The 16,497-nt window shown below is 39.7% G+C and overlaps 1 protein-coding gene, 1 non-coding gene and 1 pseudogene across 4 annotated transcripts in view; 2 read left to right on the top strand and 1 right to left on the bottom strand.

Annotated features, from left to right (window-relative positions):
* Positions 1-16,497, bottom strand: part of NRG2 (neuregulin 2) — a 257,705-nt gene that overhangs the window by 215,315 nt on the left and 25,893 nt on the right. The window lies entirely within an intron of this gene.
* LOC122441096 lies at positions 1,105-1,209 on the top strand. Its single transcript, XR_006269239.1, has one exon. It is a non-coding gene; the product is annotated as a U6 spliceosomal RNA (small nuclear RNA).
* On the top strand, positions 1,951-2,675 carry LOC122439840 (annotated as a pseudogene).

The raw sequence follows: 16,497 nt of genomic DNA, 5'->3' as shown, positions 1-16,497 counted from the left end.
TATCAATACACTCTGAGCAGAGTGGGAGGCAGTATCATATAGTGGACACAACTTTGGTGTTAGAAAGATCTCAATTTAAATTAAACTTGACTGGAAAATAAAGTCAATAGATCCTCTGGAACATATTTCTTCATCTCTGAAAGAGAGATTAATAATATCCACTTTAACAGGAAACATGAGTAAATAATCTGATACTTAGTAAGCACTCAATACAATTTGGTCCCTTCCTTTCCTCTTCAACAAGTTCTTTTAATTGAAAATGACTTTTTAAAATGTCATCCTTTCATGGTCCATTGATGCAAGGCCAATCCTTTGGCCCTTTCCATAGGATACACTGACGTGATAGGGAGATGAGGGGATATACTGTCTCCTGAATAGATTTGTGTTTTAAGAAGGACTTTCAGGAAAGGAATTTTGATGTAGCAAGGGCAGTGCTAGCGGCAATTTCACTATTATGTTCTGGGAAATCTAAAAGTTCTATGAGGCTTCTCTGAAGACATAAAAATAGGAAACATTTCATTTCTGCCTGCTCTATCATCTATAAACACCACCTAACAATAGATTCATTGGTCATCAGCATTCTATACTTGGCATAGAAAGAGCTTAACAGGTTTCTGTGAAGATCGCACAGGAAATACAAGTCTATGAAGTTCAAAGCACCTTATAGATCTTTATTTTGTTCTGAAGTATTGTGCATTTGTTATATGAAATAAATTACACACTAACATTAATTTGAAATTCTTTTTGTCAGATTAAGAGTACACATGATCTTTGACTTAATTATACTTCTAGGAATCTCTCCTAGAATATACTCATATGTGTGTACAAACATGCATGCAGAACCATATGTACTGCAGCGTATTTGTACTAACAAAGAGTAAGAATTGCTTCAGTATTATAGAATAGTCATATAATAGAATACTATGAATCCATTAAATGATAAACAATTATTAATCAGATAGCAACTACATGCTCAGAACCTTATTGAATGCTGAAGGAGAATAAAAAGAACTATATGTCATGATTCCTATCCTGGAGGAGTTTATCACTTGGTTGAGAAGGGTCCAAGATGCACAGATCCCCAGCTTAAAATTGTATGTCTTCATGCTCACTTCAGCAGCATATATACTGAAATTGAAATGATACAGAGATTAGCATGGCCCCCTGAGCAAGGATGACATGCAAATTCATGAAGTGTTCCGTATTTTTTTAAAAATAAAAGAATAAACTGAAAAAAAAAATGTCTGCTATGTGAGTCAACTTTTTGGTTTGTGTTCTTGAAGAAGAATCTTCTGGACCAGAGTATGGCAAACTACAGCCCATCAGCCAAATCCAACTCCTTGCCTATTTTTGTAAATAAAATATAATTAGAACACAGACATGCCCATTCATTTATCTATTGTCTAGTTTACTTTCCTTTTTAAAAAAATGTTTATTTATTTACCTGGGTGCAGTGAAGTGCCGGGTCTTAGTTGCAGCACTGGGGATCTTGAATCTTTGTTGCAGCATGCAGGATTTTGAGTGGTGGAGTGCCAACTCTTGGTTGTGGCATGTGGGATCTAATTCTCTGACAAGAGATGGAACCCAGGCCCCCTGCATTGGGAGCGTGGAGTCTTAGCCACTGGACCACCAGGGAAAGTCCTAGGTTACTTTCCTTATACAGAGTTGAATAGTTGCAACAAAGATCTTATAGCCCACAAAGCCAAAACTATTTACTAACTGGTCCTTTGCAGGAAAAGTTTAATCCTCTTGTAGGCCTAAAAAAAAACAAAACAAACTCCTTAAAAAAGGTGTTGGTGGTGCTCTGTGACTACCCAGAGGGATGGGGGTAGTGGGAGATAGGTTCAAGAGGGAGGGGACATATGTGTACTTAATGGTTGATTCACGTTATTGTACGGCAGAAACCAATGCAACACTGTAAAGCAATTATCCTCCAATTAAAAATAAATTTTTAAAAAAGTCCAAGATTCACAGGAAAAAAATGGATTGAAATTAAGGATGGTGGTTTTAAAATATGTCCATAAATTCTTCGATACGTTTTCCTTTACTAGATGAAGCTGAATCCCTGGGACACCCATGTGTGGGCAATTTGTGCTTGCTGGTGGTGGCCGCGTTGCTTTCTGAAAGAGGTGTGGAATTGGTGGCTGTGGCCTCTGGCTGGAATGAACCACAGTCTCCAAGGGGGCAGGGGAGCTGAGCTGGAACTATGGCCAGTATAGTGGTAGCAGTTAGACTGACCATTGTGCAGGTCGTTATGCTTTGCAAGCCATGAGGCATGTGGACTCTCAAGTAAAACAGATTTTTCACAGTCTATCCAAGTCTGCCTTCACCAGTGACCATTACAGAGATGGGTTTGAATGCAAAGTGACAAAATGGGAAGCAGTATTAATATTAGGTTTAAGTCCTACTGCCAATAAAGAAAAAAATAAGAGATGCTCATCGATGAATTGTGCATTTAAATCACCCAGACAAGACAGGATCTCCTTAGATAGCAGTCAAAATCAATGAAGCTAAAGATTTACTAGAAGCTCAAGCTAGAAAATGAAGTAAATGTATGATGAATTTTAAGTTCTTATTCATTTGTGTACGTGGGTACCAGCTTTTTATCATAAAATACCTCAAAGCTCCAAAAAATAAATAACTAAAAATAAAAGATGAAGCTTAATTCTCCTCTGAGTATGGACTGAAATTAGTAACTTTCTTCTAATAAATAGAATAATGTGCAAATAAGGGTGTGTGAATTCTGACACTAAAAGATGTCCTGATCTAATCCTGATCATAAAAGATGTTACAGTCTTCTCCTTGCCCTCAGATCACTTGCTGGAAGAAAGTAGATTGCTGGAAGAAAGTCGATTGCTATGTTGTGAGGACACTCAAGTAACCCTGTGCAGAGGTCCACATGGCAAGGAACTGATACCTCCTGCCAGCGACTAGCAAGGAACTGGGCCTTCTACTAATGGCTACCTGAGGAAACCCTCTTGGAAGTGGAGACTTCAGCTCCAGTCAAGCCTTCAGATCGCTGGAGTCTTGGCTGATGTCTTCACTGAAACTTAATGAGAAACCCTGACTCAGAACCACCCCGTTAAAACCACTCCTGAATTCTTGACCCACAGATACTGGGAAATAATATCTCTTGCCTTAACCTGCTGAATTTGGGGGTAATTTGTTATTTGATGATAAATAACTAATACAAACTGAAAGCTATAGATGCTCTAGAGCAGCGGGTCTGCAAACTTTCTCTGGAAGGGCCAGATAGTCAATATTTTAGGCTTTTGAGCCATCTGGTCTCCATGGCAACTACCCCACTCTGCTGTCATAGCAGGAGGGCAGCCACACACAATAGGTAAACAAATGTGCATGGTTGTGTTCCAATAAAACTTTATTTACAAACACAGGCATCAGGGTTGTGGGCCATAGTTTGCCAGCCTCTGCTCTAGAGAATCAAATTTTAATGATATTAAGCAATGATTAGAAAGGAGTTGTAGAAGCTGGGGAATTTCTCAGCTGGAGGCTGCAAAACCAACTACCAAGGAAACCCCTGATTAGAAAAGGGTATGTGCACAATATGGTCACAATTCTTTTTTTATCTTTCCCTGTAAGTTTTTGCCAAGAGAAGAGAAATAAAATAATCAGAAGGGTGATGAGGTGTTTTTTTTTTCCCCTAAGAAATTCTAGAATGAGGACTGAGCACCCACCAGGGAAGAGAATGAGAAAACTGAAAATAGGAGGAAACTGCTCTTATGGTCTTTTTGCCAAGCAGCTAAGACCTATGAGCACCAGTGCCAAGGCTAGTATTTTAAACATGCAAAGCAAGTTTGTTAATGATGGAAGGTTATCTTTCATTAACACCTGGAAATAGGACAAGGAACTAAAATGTAGTTACTGTTAGTGGAAATTAAAAAGGGACCCAGACTTTACTTAAGTTTATTTTATACCATTTTGCTCCAAGTGTATTTTCTTCATGGTCCTTAGGACTTAGAAATTGTTCAGGTCTGAAAACTTAGTAAACATAATATTATGGGGGAAAAAACCTCAATAACTTACTGGATATAACGTACTGGATAACTTACTGGAATGACATGCTACCACATGCCTGACTGGATCTTACCACCATAGTCAGAAGTCACTGTTTTTAGTGGCAACTCCTCAAACTGCAGGGTCACCATGCAGTCATGCAATCCCAGCCTATTATCATCACAGCTAAGATTTACTGAATTCCTACTAAACACCAGGTGCTGGGCAAAGCACATTATCTGCATTATTTCATTTAATCCTTCCAATAACCCTAAGGGGTTAGGTTTAGCATTATATTCATCTTACAAATGAGAAAAAAAAAAAAAAAAACTGAGTGCAGTAACTTACACAAAGTCACACAGTAACAAGTGGCAGAGTTAGAGTTTGAACCTGGAAAGCCAACCTACAGAGCCCACAGCCTTGACCTACCCCTGCTGCAAACCCCAAGGAGAAAAGTTTAAGTGCAATAAATATTGTGTGATAACTATGACCTCACATTTTCTTTCAAAGACAGTCAGTTTGGTTGGGTAAAGAGAATGCAAATCCATTAAACAATTGAAAAACACTCTGACAAAACACAATAACAATCATTCATTGCTTTTGGTAGAATAGTCTCTAATGGGGGGTTAGTTCCTAAATCAACAATAAGGAAAAAACTAAACACAGACAAATTACTCCAAAATGCCTTAAAATTCCTCATGAAGTACATTTTGATAGACACAGCTTTGTAAGGAAACAATAGATTCACCTCTCCCTTCTCATGCTCCCTCTGGGATGTATCCACATTTAGAAGAATGGCTGAGCCTTACCTTCAAAATGTAAATTCTCTCTTCTCTCTCTCTCTTCTTTCCTCCTCTCTTTCATTGTGTGTATTTTAATGTACATAATTTAAAAATATGTATGATGTTACTCAGGGCTTCCCAGATGGCGCTAGTAGTAAAGAACTCCTCTGTCAATGCAGGAGACATAAGAGATGTGAGTTCAATCCCTGTGTCGGGAAGATCCCCTGGAGGAGGGCATTGCAACCCACTCTTGCCTGGAGAATCCCATGGACAGAGAAGGCCGGCAGGCTACATAGGGTCCACAGGATTGTAAAGATTCGGACACAAATGAAGCGACTTAGCTTCAGTTACTCTATTGTAATTAAGTATGATATCAGTCTATTGTACAAACCTAGAATGGAATATAAATGTGAAGGCCACCCAAAGTAAAGAAAAGTAATAACTTTTCTTTTATAAACAGAGTATCTCAAGGATAGTCTGACATGCCGGTGTCATGGCATATACACACTGTCCATTCTTCTAAGAAAATCATCTTAGTCTACCCTGGGCATGGACATGATTCAAGCACAAGCAAATTTCTCACAAGAAGAGCAAACTTCTCTTTCATCCTAGTTGTCTAAAATTAGTACAAGAATTGAGGTGCTTGGAACTTGCACAGAACTTGGAAAGCTGAGATCAAGAAATTTAGGAGATGGTGCTGAGAAAAAGAAACATGAAGCAAACAAGAGGAAAGGGAAGGACAATCAAGAATGCTCTGCCGGGAAACTGATTTCAGAGAAAGAAGGTAAGGAAGGCAGGTGGAGTGAGGAAAAGCTCTCTGCAGAAACCAGTATATCCTGCATATTCCCAGGTCTCATTATATTGAGCCAAGTCCAGAAAAGAGCTTATTCGCAAACAACTGTCATAAAGTTTAAAAAGAAGAGGAGGGATTGAAACAAGGCTAGAACTAGAGCAGGGTGAGTGACACTAAAAGATGATGCTGTGAAAGTGCTGCACTCAGTAAGTCAGCAAATTTGGAAAACTCAGCAGTGGCCACAGGACCAGAAAAGGTCAGTTTTCATTCCAATCCCAAAGAAAGGCAATGCCAAAGAATGCTTCAACTACCGCACAATTGCACTCATCTCACACACTAGTAAAGTAATTCTCAAAATTATCCAAGTCAGGCTTCAACAGTATGTGAACTGTGAACCTCCAGATGTTCAAGCTGGATTTAGAAAAGGCAGAGGAACCAGAGATCAAATTGCCAACATCCACCGGATCACTGAAAAAGTAAGGGAGTTCCAGAAAAATATCTACTTCTGCTTTATTGACTATGCCAAAGCCTTTGATTGTGTGGATCACAACAAACAGTGAAAAATTTTTAAAGAGATGGAAATACCAGACCACCTGACCTGCCTCTTGAGAAATCTGTATGCAGGTCAGGAAGCAGCAGTTAGAACTGGACATGGAACAATAGACTGTTTCCAAATAGGGAAAGGAGTACCTCAAGGCTGTGTGTTGTCAGCCTGTTTATTTAACTTATATGCAGAGTACATCATGAGAAACGCTGGGCTGGAGGAAGCACAAGCTGGAATCAAGATTGCCAGGAGAAATATCAATAACCTCAGATATGCAGATGACACCACCCTAATGGCAGAAAGTGAAGAAGAACTAAAGAGCCTCTTGATGAAAGTGAAAGAGGAGAATGAAAAAGTTGGCTTAAAACTTAACATTCAGAAAACAAAGATCATGGCATCTGGTCCCATCACTTTGTGGCAAATAGATGGGGAAACAGTGGAAACCGTAACAGACTTTATTTTCTTGGGCTCCAAAATCACTGCAGATGGTGGCTGCAGCCATGAAATTAAAAGACGCTTGCTCCTTGGAAGGAAAGTTATGACCAAGCTAGACAGCATATTAAAAAGCAGAGACATTACTTTGCTAATAAAGGTCCATCTAGTCAAAGCTATGGTTTTTCCAGTAGTCAGGTATGGGTGTGATAGTTGGGCCATAAAGAAAGCTGAGTGCTGAAGAATTGATGCTTTTGAACTGTGGTGTTGGAGAAGACTCTTGAGAGTCCCTTGGACTGCAAGGAGTCCACCCTAAAGGATATCAGTCCTGAACATTCATTCATGCTAAAGCTGAAATTCCAATACTTTGGCCATCTGATGGGAAGAACTGACTCATTTGAAAAAACCCTGTTACTGGGAAACATTGAAGGCAGGAGGATAAGGGGACAACAGAGGATGAGATGGTTGGATGACATCACATCACTGACTCAGTGGACATGAGTTTGAGTAAATTCCGGTGATGGACAGGGAGGCCTGGCGTGCTGCAGTCCATGGGGTTGCAAAGAGTCAGACGCGACTAAACAACTGAACTGACTGACTGAGGGACACTCACCTTGAGCACCAGATTTAAGAGGTGCCAGAAAATTCAATCATGGAGATAAACAATACTTTAATGCAATAATCTAAAAAAATCAAATTGGCAAACTACAACTAGACACCTGCTTTGCCAATAAAGTTTTATTGGAACCAAGGTCAGTTTCGGGGTGATGTTATTCAGTTACTCAGCCATGTCTGATTCTTTGCAACCCCATGGACTACAGCACACCAGGCTTCCTTGTCCTTCACTGTCTTCTGGAGTTTCCTCAGATTCATGTCCACTGAGTCAGTGATGCTATCTAACCATCTCATCCTCTTCTCCTTTTGGCTTCAATCTTTCCCAGAATTAGGGTCTTTTCCATTGAGTCAGTTCTTCACATAAGGTGGCCAAAGTATTGGAGTTTTCAGCTTCAGCATCAGTCCTTCCAATGAATATTCAGGGTTAATTTCCTTTAGGATTGACTGGTTTGACCTCCTTTCCATCCAAGGGACTCTCAAGGGTCTTCTCTACCACCACAATTTAAAAGCATCAATTCTTTGGTGCTCAGCCTTCTTTATGATCCAACTCTCACATATATACATGACTACTGGAAAAACCATAGTGTTGACTATATGGACCTTTGTCAGCAAAGTGATGTCTCTGCTTTTTCATACACTGTCTAGGTTTTTCATAGCTTTCCTTCTGAACAGCAAGCGTCTTTTCATTTCATGACTGCAGTCACAGTCCACAGTGATTTTGGAGCTTTTTTCCCCTTCTATTTGCCATGAAGTGATGGGACCAGATGCCATGATCTTAGTTTTGAATGTTGAGCTTTAAGCCAGCTTTTTTACTCCCCTTTTTCACCCTCATGAGGAGCTCTTTAGTTCCTATTAACTTTCTGCCATTAGAGTGGTATCATCTTCATATCTGAGGTTGTTGGTATTTCTCCTGGCAGTCCTGATTCCAGCTTGTGATTCATCCAGCCTGGCATTTTGCATGATGTACTCTTAACTCAGTTGGTAAAGAATCCACCTGCAATGCAGGAGACCCCGGTTCGATTCTTGGGTCGGGAAGATCTGCTGGAGAAGTGATAGGCTACCCACTCCAGTATTCTTGGGCTTCCCTTGTGGCTCAGCTGGTAAAGAATCTGCCTGCAGTGCTGGAGACCTGGGTTCAATCCCTGGGTTGGGAAGATCCCCTGGAGAAGGGAAAGGCTACCCACTCCAGTATTCTGGCCTAGAGAATTCCATGGACCAGAGAGTCAGACATGACTGAGCGACTTCCACTTTCACTTTCACTCTGTATAAAAGTTAAATAAACAGGGTAACAATATACAGCCTTGACATACTCCTTTCCCAATTTTGAACCAGTCTGTTGTTTCATGTCCAATTCTAACTGTTATTTCTTGACCTGCATACATGTTTCTCAGGAGACCTGTAAGGTGCTCTGGTGTTCCCATCTCTTGAAAAATTTTCTAGTTTGTTGTGATCCATAGTCAAAGGCTTTAGCATAGTCAATGAAGCAGAAGTAGATGTTTTTCTGGAAATCCCTTGCTTTCTCTATGATTCAACGAATGTTGACAACTTGACCTCTGGTTTCTCTGCCTTTTCTAAATCCAGCTTGAACGTCTGGAAGTTCATGTACTGCTGAAACTTAGCTTGAATGATTTTGAGCATTACGTTCAGTTCAGTTCAATTCAGTCACTCAGTCGTATCCGACTCTTTGCGACCCCATGAATCGCAGCACGCCAGGCCTCCCTGTCCATCACCAACTCCCGGGATTTATTCAAACCCATGTCCATTGAGTCGGTGATGCCACACAGCCATCTCATCCTCTGTCGTCCCCTTTTCCTCGTGCCCCCAATCCCTCCCAGCATCAGGGTCTTTTCCAATGAGTCAACTCTTCACATCAGGTAGCCAAAGTATTGGAGTTTCAGCTTCAGCATCAGTCCTTCCAATGAACACCCAGGACTGATCTCCTTTAGGATGGACTGGCTGAATCTCCGTGCAGTCCAAGGGACTCTCAAGAGTCTTCTCCAACACCACAGTTCAAAAGCATCAATTTTTCGGTGCTCAGCTTTCTTCACAGTCCAACTCTCACATCCATACATGACCACTGGAAAAACCATAGCCTTGACTAGATGGACCTTTGTTGGCAAAGTAATGTCTCTGCTTTTTAATATGCTGTCTAGGTTGGTCATAACTTTCCTTCCAAGGAGCAAGTGTCTTTTAATTTCATGGCTGTAATCACCATCTGCAGTGATTTTGGAGCCCAAAAAAATAAAGTCTGACACTGTTTCCACTGTCTCCCCATCTATTTGCCACAAAGTGATGGGACCAGATGCCATGATCTTAGTTTTCTGAATGTTGAGCTTTAAGCCAACTTTTTCACTCTCCTCTTTCACTTTCATCAAGAGGCTTTTTAGTTCCTCTTCACTTTCTGACATAAGGGTGCTGTCATCTGCATATCTGAGGTTATTGATATTTCTCCTGGCAATCTTGATTCCAGCTTGTGCTTCCTCCAGCCCAGCGTTTCTCATGATGTACTCCATTACTAGCATGCAAAATGAGCACATTTGTCTGGTAGTTTGAGGATTCTTTGGCATTGCCCTTCCTTGGAACTGGAATGAAAACCGATCTTTTCCAGTCCTGTGGCCACTGCTGAGTTTCCCAAATTTGCTGACATATTGAGTGCAGCACTTTCGAAGCATCATTTTTTAGGATTTGAAGTAAATCAGCTGGAATCCCATTACCTCTGCTAGCTTTATTAGTAGGCAGTAAAGCTTCCTAAGGTCTGCTTGACTTCACACTCCAGGATATCTGGCTCTATGTAAGTGATTACACATCATGGTTTTCCCAGTCATTGAGACCTTTTTTGTATAGTTCTTCTGTGTATTCTTGCCACTTCTTAATCTCTTCTGCCTCTGTTCAGTTCAGTTCAGTCACTCAGTCGTGTCCAACTCCTTGAGATCCCATGGACTGCAGCACACCAGGCCTCCCTGTCCATCACCAACCCCCAGAGCTTGCTCAAACTCATGTCCACTGAGTTGGTGAAGCCATCCAACCATCTCATCCTCTGTTGTCTCCTTCTCCTCCTGCCTTCAATCTTTCCCAGCATCAGGATCTTTTCCAATGAGTCGGCTTTTCGCACCTGATGCGAAGAGCAGATGGCCAAAGGATTGGAGTGTCAGCTTTAGCATCAGTCCTTCCAATGAATATGCAGGATTGATTTCCTTTAGGATGGACTGGTTGGATCTCCTTGCAGTCCAAGGGACGCTCAAGAGTCTTCTCCAAACCACAGTTCAAAAGTATCAATTCTTCTGCGTTCAGCTTTCTTTTACGGTCCAACTCTCACATCCATACATGACTACTGGAGAAACCATAGCTTTGACTAGACAGACCTTTGTCGGCAAAGTAATAACTCTGCTTTTTAATATGCTGCCTAGGTTTGTCATAGTTTTTCTTCCAAGGAGCAATCGCCTTTTAATTTCATGGCTGCAGTCACCATCTGCAGTGATTTTGGAGCCCAAGAAAAGAAAGTCTGTCACTGTTTCCATTGTTTCCCCATCTATTTGCCATGAAGTGATGGGACCGGATGTTAAGTCTGCCTCTGTTAGGTCTTACTGTTTCTGTCCTTTATCATGCCCATCAGGGTGATTAAGGCAGGGTCACAAAAGTGGTCAATAGCATTCTGTCTTCATTTAAAATCTGGAATTTTGTTCAACATAGATATTTTGCATTAATTTTGAATTTTAAAAAATGCTATACTAAAACATTGTTTATTTTGATTACTGATTTTGGGGACTCCTCTTATATGTTTTGCCTTACTCACTGCACCCTAGTCTTGGCTTTGGTTTTAAAAGAGAGAGGGATGAGGCATTAAGAGATAGTCAGGGGTTTAAAGACATATGCAGGGATTTGGGGTCAAGACTTAAAGCAGAAAAGTTGGAGACTACATTTTATCCTGCTGTGTGCATTCTGTGCCCTGGGCGCCCTCACGCCAGTGAAGGCCGTTCTTTCATTGAGCTCCTTCTCTTGCCTTGGCAGCTGCACTCACTTTTATATGCAGGTTCTGGAATGCTGGGAGCTGTATGGCAGCCAACATCTCTCCTCTCCCTTCTCAAACATGACGTTCTCTGTAATTCACTTACAGACACCTCTTTCCTTAGCCCTTCTCACCCAGGGAGCTTGATCAAGGAATCTAAGAACTAAGCCTCATTTGCCTTCTCTGGGTATGCAAGTGAATTTGCATATATCTTGTGTCCATTTGCATTCCCCTCACATGGGGCATTTAGAATAAAAACAACATTCATGAATCAAAATGAAGCTTGTTCCATTCTTTCTCTGTCAAAGTATGGCGTAAGTAAAAGGATACCGCAGTGTGAGAAAAGGGCTGAAATTATATTTGCCAGGGTTATGTGTAGTTTTAAAAGCAATTCAATTTGGTGGCATTTACCACTACAAAATTGGGGTTTAATATTTATAGGCTTAGCCCAGGAGAATACAATCATTCATGACCGAAATGGCTACCCTCTTCCTCTACCATTCTTGTAGAAATTTGAGCTAAAGGCCCCTAAAAGCTGAGACTGCCCTCTTTTCCTCCCCCTGGTCACTGCTTAATGGGTGGGAAGCCTGATGGTTCCAGTCAGTGAACTTCCCCATTTGAGATGAAATGCATGAAGACCAACTAAAAAGGAGAAAAGGAAGAAGGAGTGATGCTCCTCATCTTGCCTCAGCCTCTTTGAGAACTTAAAGAACTAGGGAAAAGAAAAAAGTCACCTAATATGAACACTGCACAGAGTTTCATCTAAAGAAACAAACCAGTGAACAGAGGGCTACTGGTCTCAAAATGAGAGGGAATCCCAAATAATGAAAACTGACGTGATAAACAAGGATAAATTCATTACAGAGTTGTTGTTAGAACTGTTAAGTAAGAATATGTCAACGAGCTTTCAGCACTATGAGTAAAAGTACCTAGCTAAAGGGCGGAGTTTTGCAGTCATCGTATAATACTCAGTTCTTGGAGCAACTTTCTGGTCACTGGATGATTCATAATCAAGAGAAGGGGTGTTTTGGAGAATGGATTTCTAGTTTCAAACAGATATACCTCTTACTATAACTTTCCAAATTGGCATCCTAGTTTGTAATTCAGAGTTTTATAAATTTTGTTGTGTATGAATTAATGCATAATTCAACTCTTGATTGAACTGAAAAAATCAGGCTTCTTAACAAACCTGTCAACAAGTCTTATCATTTCTGCCTTTAAAATGTCATATGCATCTGGAGAAATACTATGATAAGCATGCAGATATATATGAACAGAGCAGCTCCATTACCATTGTTCTAATAGCCAATAAAAAAAGTATTGGAAGTAACCAAATGTCCATCATTAGGAGACTGGTTAAAGTCTCCTTTACCAGTAAAGACTGGTTAAAGTAAAAAAATGTCCATCATTAGGAGACATAGTATGGTAAATTCATACAATGTGGAACATTACCATATGTAAAAATAGACAGCCAGTGGGAATTTGCTGTACGACTCAGGGAATTCACACCAGGACACTCACAGCCTAGAGGGGTGGGAAGGGGTGGGAGGTGGGAGGGAGGTTCAAGACGGAGGGTACATATATACCTATGGCCGATTCATGCTGCTGTATGACAGAAACCAATACAATATTGTAAAGCAATTATCCTTCAATTAAAAATAAATAAATTTTTAAAAATTCACACAGTGTAGAACTCTGACAGCTATTACAAAGAATAAGATAGATTTATATATAATGTATATATAATATTTATGATCAAATTTTATGGAATGCTATCAATATTGGTAGTTGTTTAACGTAGGATTGGAGAAAGACTAGGGGAACAGTAGACTTTTATAAAGTACTTCAATAACCATTTAAATTTTTACAATGGTCATACAGTTCTTTTCACAATAAACTGTGGAAAATTCTGAAAGAGATGGGCATATCAGACCACCTGACCTGCCTCTTGAGAAACCTGTATAGAGGTCAGGAAGCAACAGTTAGAACTGGACATGGAACAACAGACTGGTTCCAAATAGGAAAAGGAGTATGTTAAGGCTGTATATTGTCACCCTGCTTATTTAACTTATATGCAGAGTACATCATGAGAAATGCTAGGCTGGAGGAAGCACAAGCTGGAATCAAGATTGCTGGGAGAAATATCAATAACCTCAGATATCCAGATGACAGCACCCTTATGGCAGAAAGTGAAGAACTAAAGAGCCTCTTGATGAAAGTGAAAGAGGAGAGTGAAAAAGTTGGCTTAAAACTTAACATTCAGAAAACTAAGATCAAAGGGCATCTGGTCCCATCACTTTGTGGCAAATAGATGGGGAGACAGTGTCAGATTTTATTTTTTTTGGGCTCCAAAATCACTGCAGATGGTGATTGCAGCCATGAAATTAAAAGATGCTTACTCCTTGGAAGGAAAGTTATGACCAAGCTAGACAGCATATTAAAAAGCAGAGACATTACTTTGTCAACAGAGGTCCGTCTAGTCAAGGCTATGGTTTTTCCAGTAGTCATGTATGGATGTGAGAGTTGGACTATAAAGAAAGCTGAGTGCCAAGGAATTGATGCCTTTGAACTGTGGTGTTGGAGAAGACTCTTGAGAGTCCCTTGGACTGCAAGGAGATCCAACCAGTCCATCCTAAAGGAGATCAGTCCTGGGTGTTCATTGGAAGAACTGATGCTGAAGCTGAAACTCCAATACTTTGGCTACCTGATGTGAAGATCTGACTCATTTGAAAAGACCCTGATGCTGGGAAAGATTAAGGGCAGGAGGAGAAGGGGACAATAGAGGATGAGATGGTTGGATGGCATCACCAACTCGATGGACATGGGTTTGGGTGGACTCCGGGAGTTGGTGATGGACAGGGAGGCCTGGTGTGCTGCAGTTCATGGGGTCGCAAAGAGTGGGACACGACTGAGTGACTGAACTGAACTGAACTGAATAGTTCTTTTATATAAAATATTAATTTATAGTTATTGATATGTAGTAACTGAAGTAAATAACATACTCTATACTTATGTGGATTTACTAATTCATATATATCACGTACACACAAAGTGAGTGTGAAAGTAAGCACTAGCACATGCAAAAGAAAACATGCTAAATATAAAATTTCTCATTAAGTAATGGGATTATAGATGATTTTTATTTTCTTCTTTAAAAAGTTTTTTTAAGATTTTTTTAAGGATATTGGTATAGTTTTCTTGCTATAAATAGCATTCATTGTTTATTCTTTCAAGTTACAAAAATTATCCATTTTCAGAGTAGAAAACTTAGAAAATACACAAAAAAATAAAAGAACATTATCAAAATTTACCTGTAACATCAATATCCAAAGTAACTATTGTTAACCTTTTGGTTTATAACTTTCTGGTCCTTTTGCAGTGTTTTTCTTACAAAAAAGATGATCCTTGTATTTGCTCTGTGATCTATGTTTTTGTTTGTTTGACATATTATCCAGAATATTTCTCCATGTCCATAAAGTATTCTCCAATATGATTTTTATAACTGCATAATATTCCATAATAAGATATGTTATAATATACTAAGCCAACACTCTACTTCTGGACTGTCCCACTTTTTTTTTAACATTCTAAATAACTCACCAATGAGCATTCTTTTGACTGTATCTTCACATCCATCCCATTATTTCTTCTGGGTAGATTCCTAAAATTGAAATTTCTGGACCAAAGAGTAAGGCATTACATTTTTATTGCGGTAAAATACATACAACATTCAATTTACAATTTTAATCTTTTAAAGTTTACAATTTATTGCCACCAATTACATTTATAATGTTGTGCAAACATCGTGACCATCTAGTTTTTCATCACCCCAAACAAAAATCTCATCCCCTTTAAGCAGTAATTTCCTGGTCTCTTCTTCCCTCAGTTCCTGGCAACCACTAAGCTGCTTTCTAACTCTATTGGGCCATACAGACTGATATATCTCAGTATTCAGATTTGCCTGTTCTAGATATTTCATATAAATAGAAATACTTGGCCCTTTGTGCTTAGCTTCCTTCATTTAGCATAACATTCTTAAGCTTCATCTATTTGTAGTATATATTATTACTTAATCCTTTTATATGACTGAATATTATTCCTTTCTATGGCTAATGCTAAGTCATCTCAGTCCTGTCTAACTCTTTGCAACCTATGAACTGTAGCCCTCCAGGCTCCTCTGTCCATAGGATTTTCCAGGCAAGAATACTGGAGTGGGTTGCCATTTCCTTCTCTAGGGGACCTTCCCAACCCAGGGATTAAACCCATGTCTCTTCTATCTCCTGCATTGGCAAGAGGGTTCTTTATCACTAGCGCCACCTGGGAGGCCCCAACACATTTAATTAATTAAGTCATTCATTGGTGCACATTTGGGTTGTTTCTACTTTTAGGCTGCTATGGACATTTCTGTACAAGTTTTTGCTGGAACATCTGTTTTCAATTCTTTTGGACATACAATCGACCCTTGAATAACACAGGCAGGTGAAGATTCACATATATCTTTACAGTCCCTCCATATCCATGGTTGCACACCCAATTCAACCAATCTTGGTTCCTGTTATGTTGTAATACATATTTATTGGGGGGAAAAATCCACGTATAAGTTGACCATGGTAGCTTAACCCTGTGTTAGTCAAAGGTCCACCGTATATTCAGGAGTGGAATTATCAGATCATGTGGCAATTCTGTATTTAACTTCTTGAGGAAATGCCAAACTGTTTTCTACAGTGTGCTATACCATTTTGCATTCCCATCAGCAATGTATAGCGTTCAAATTTCTCCCCATCCTTATCAACACTTGTTATTTTCTATTGTTCTTATTGTTGTTAAAATGACCATTCTAGTACGTATGAAGTGGTATCTCATTTTGTTTTTGACTTTCATTTCCCTAATGACTAATGCCAAATGATTCCTTTTTGCCAAATTCAGACTGAAATTGAAGAAAGTAGGGAAAACCACTAGACCATTCAAGTATGACATAAATCACATCCCTTACGATTGAAAGTGACAAATGGATGCAAGGGATTAGATTTGATAGACGGAGTGCCTGAAGGACTATGGATGGAGGTTAGGGACATTGTACAGGAGGTGGTGATCAAGACCACCCATAAGAAAAAGAAATGCAAAAAGGCAAAATGGTTGCCTGAGGAGGCCTTACAAATAGCTGAGAAAAGAAGAGAAGCAAAAGGCAAAAGAGAAAAGGAAAGATATATTCATCTGAATTCAGAGTTCCAAAGAATAGCAAGGAGAGATAAGAAAGGCTTCCTAAGTGATCAGTGCAAAGAAATTGAGGAAAACAATAGAATGGGAAAGA

The sequence above is a fragment of the Cervus canadensis genome, chromosome 4 (assembly GCF_019320065.1).
Source record: "Cervus canadensis isolate Bull #8, Minnesota chromosome 4, ASM1932006v1, whole genome shotgun sequence".
NCBI classification, from domain to species: Eukaryota; Metazoa; Chordata; class Mammalia; order Artiodactyla; family Cervidae; genus Cervus; species Cervus canadensis.
This window is presented reverse-complemented; position numbering and strand designations above follow the sequence as displayed.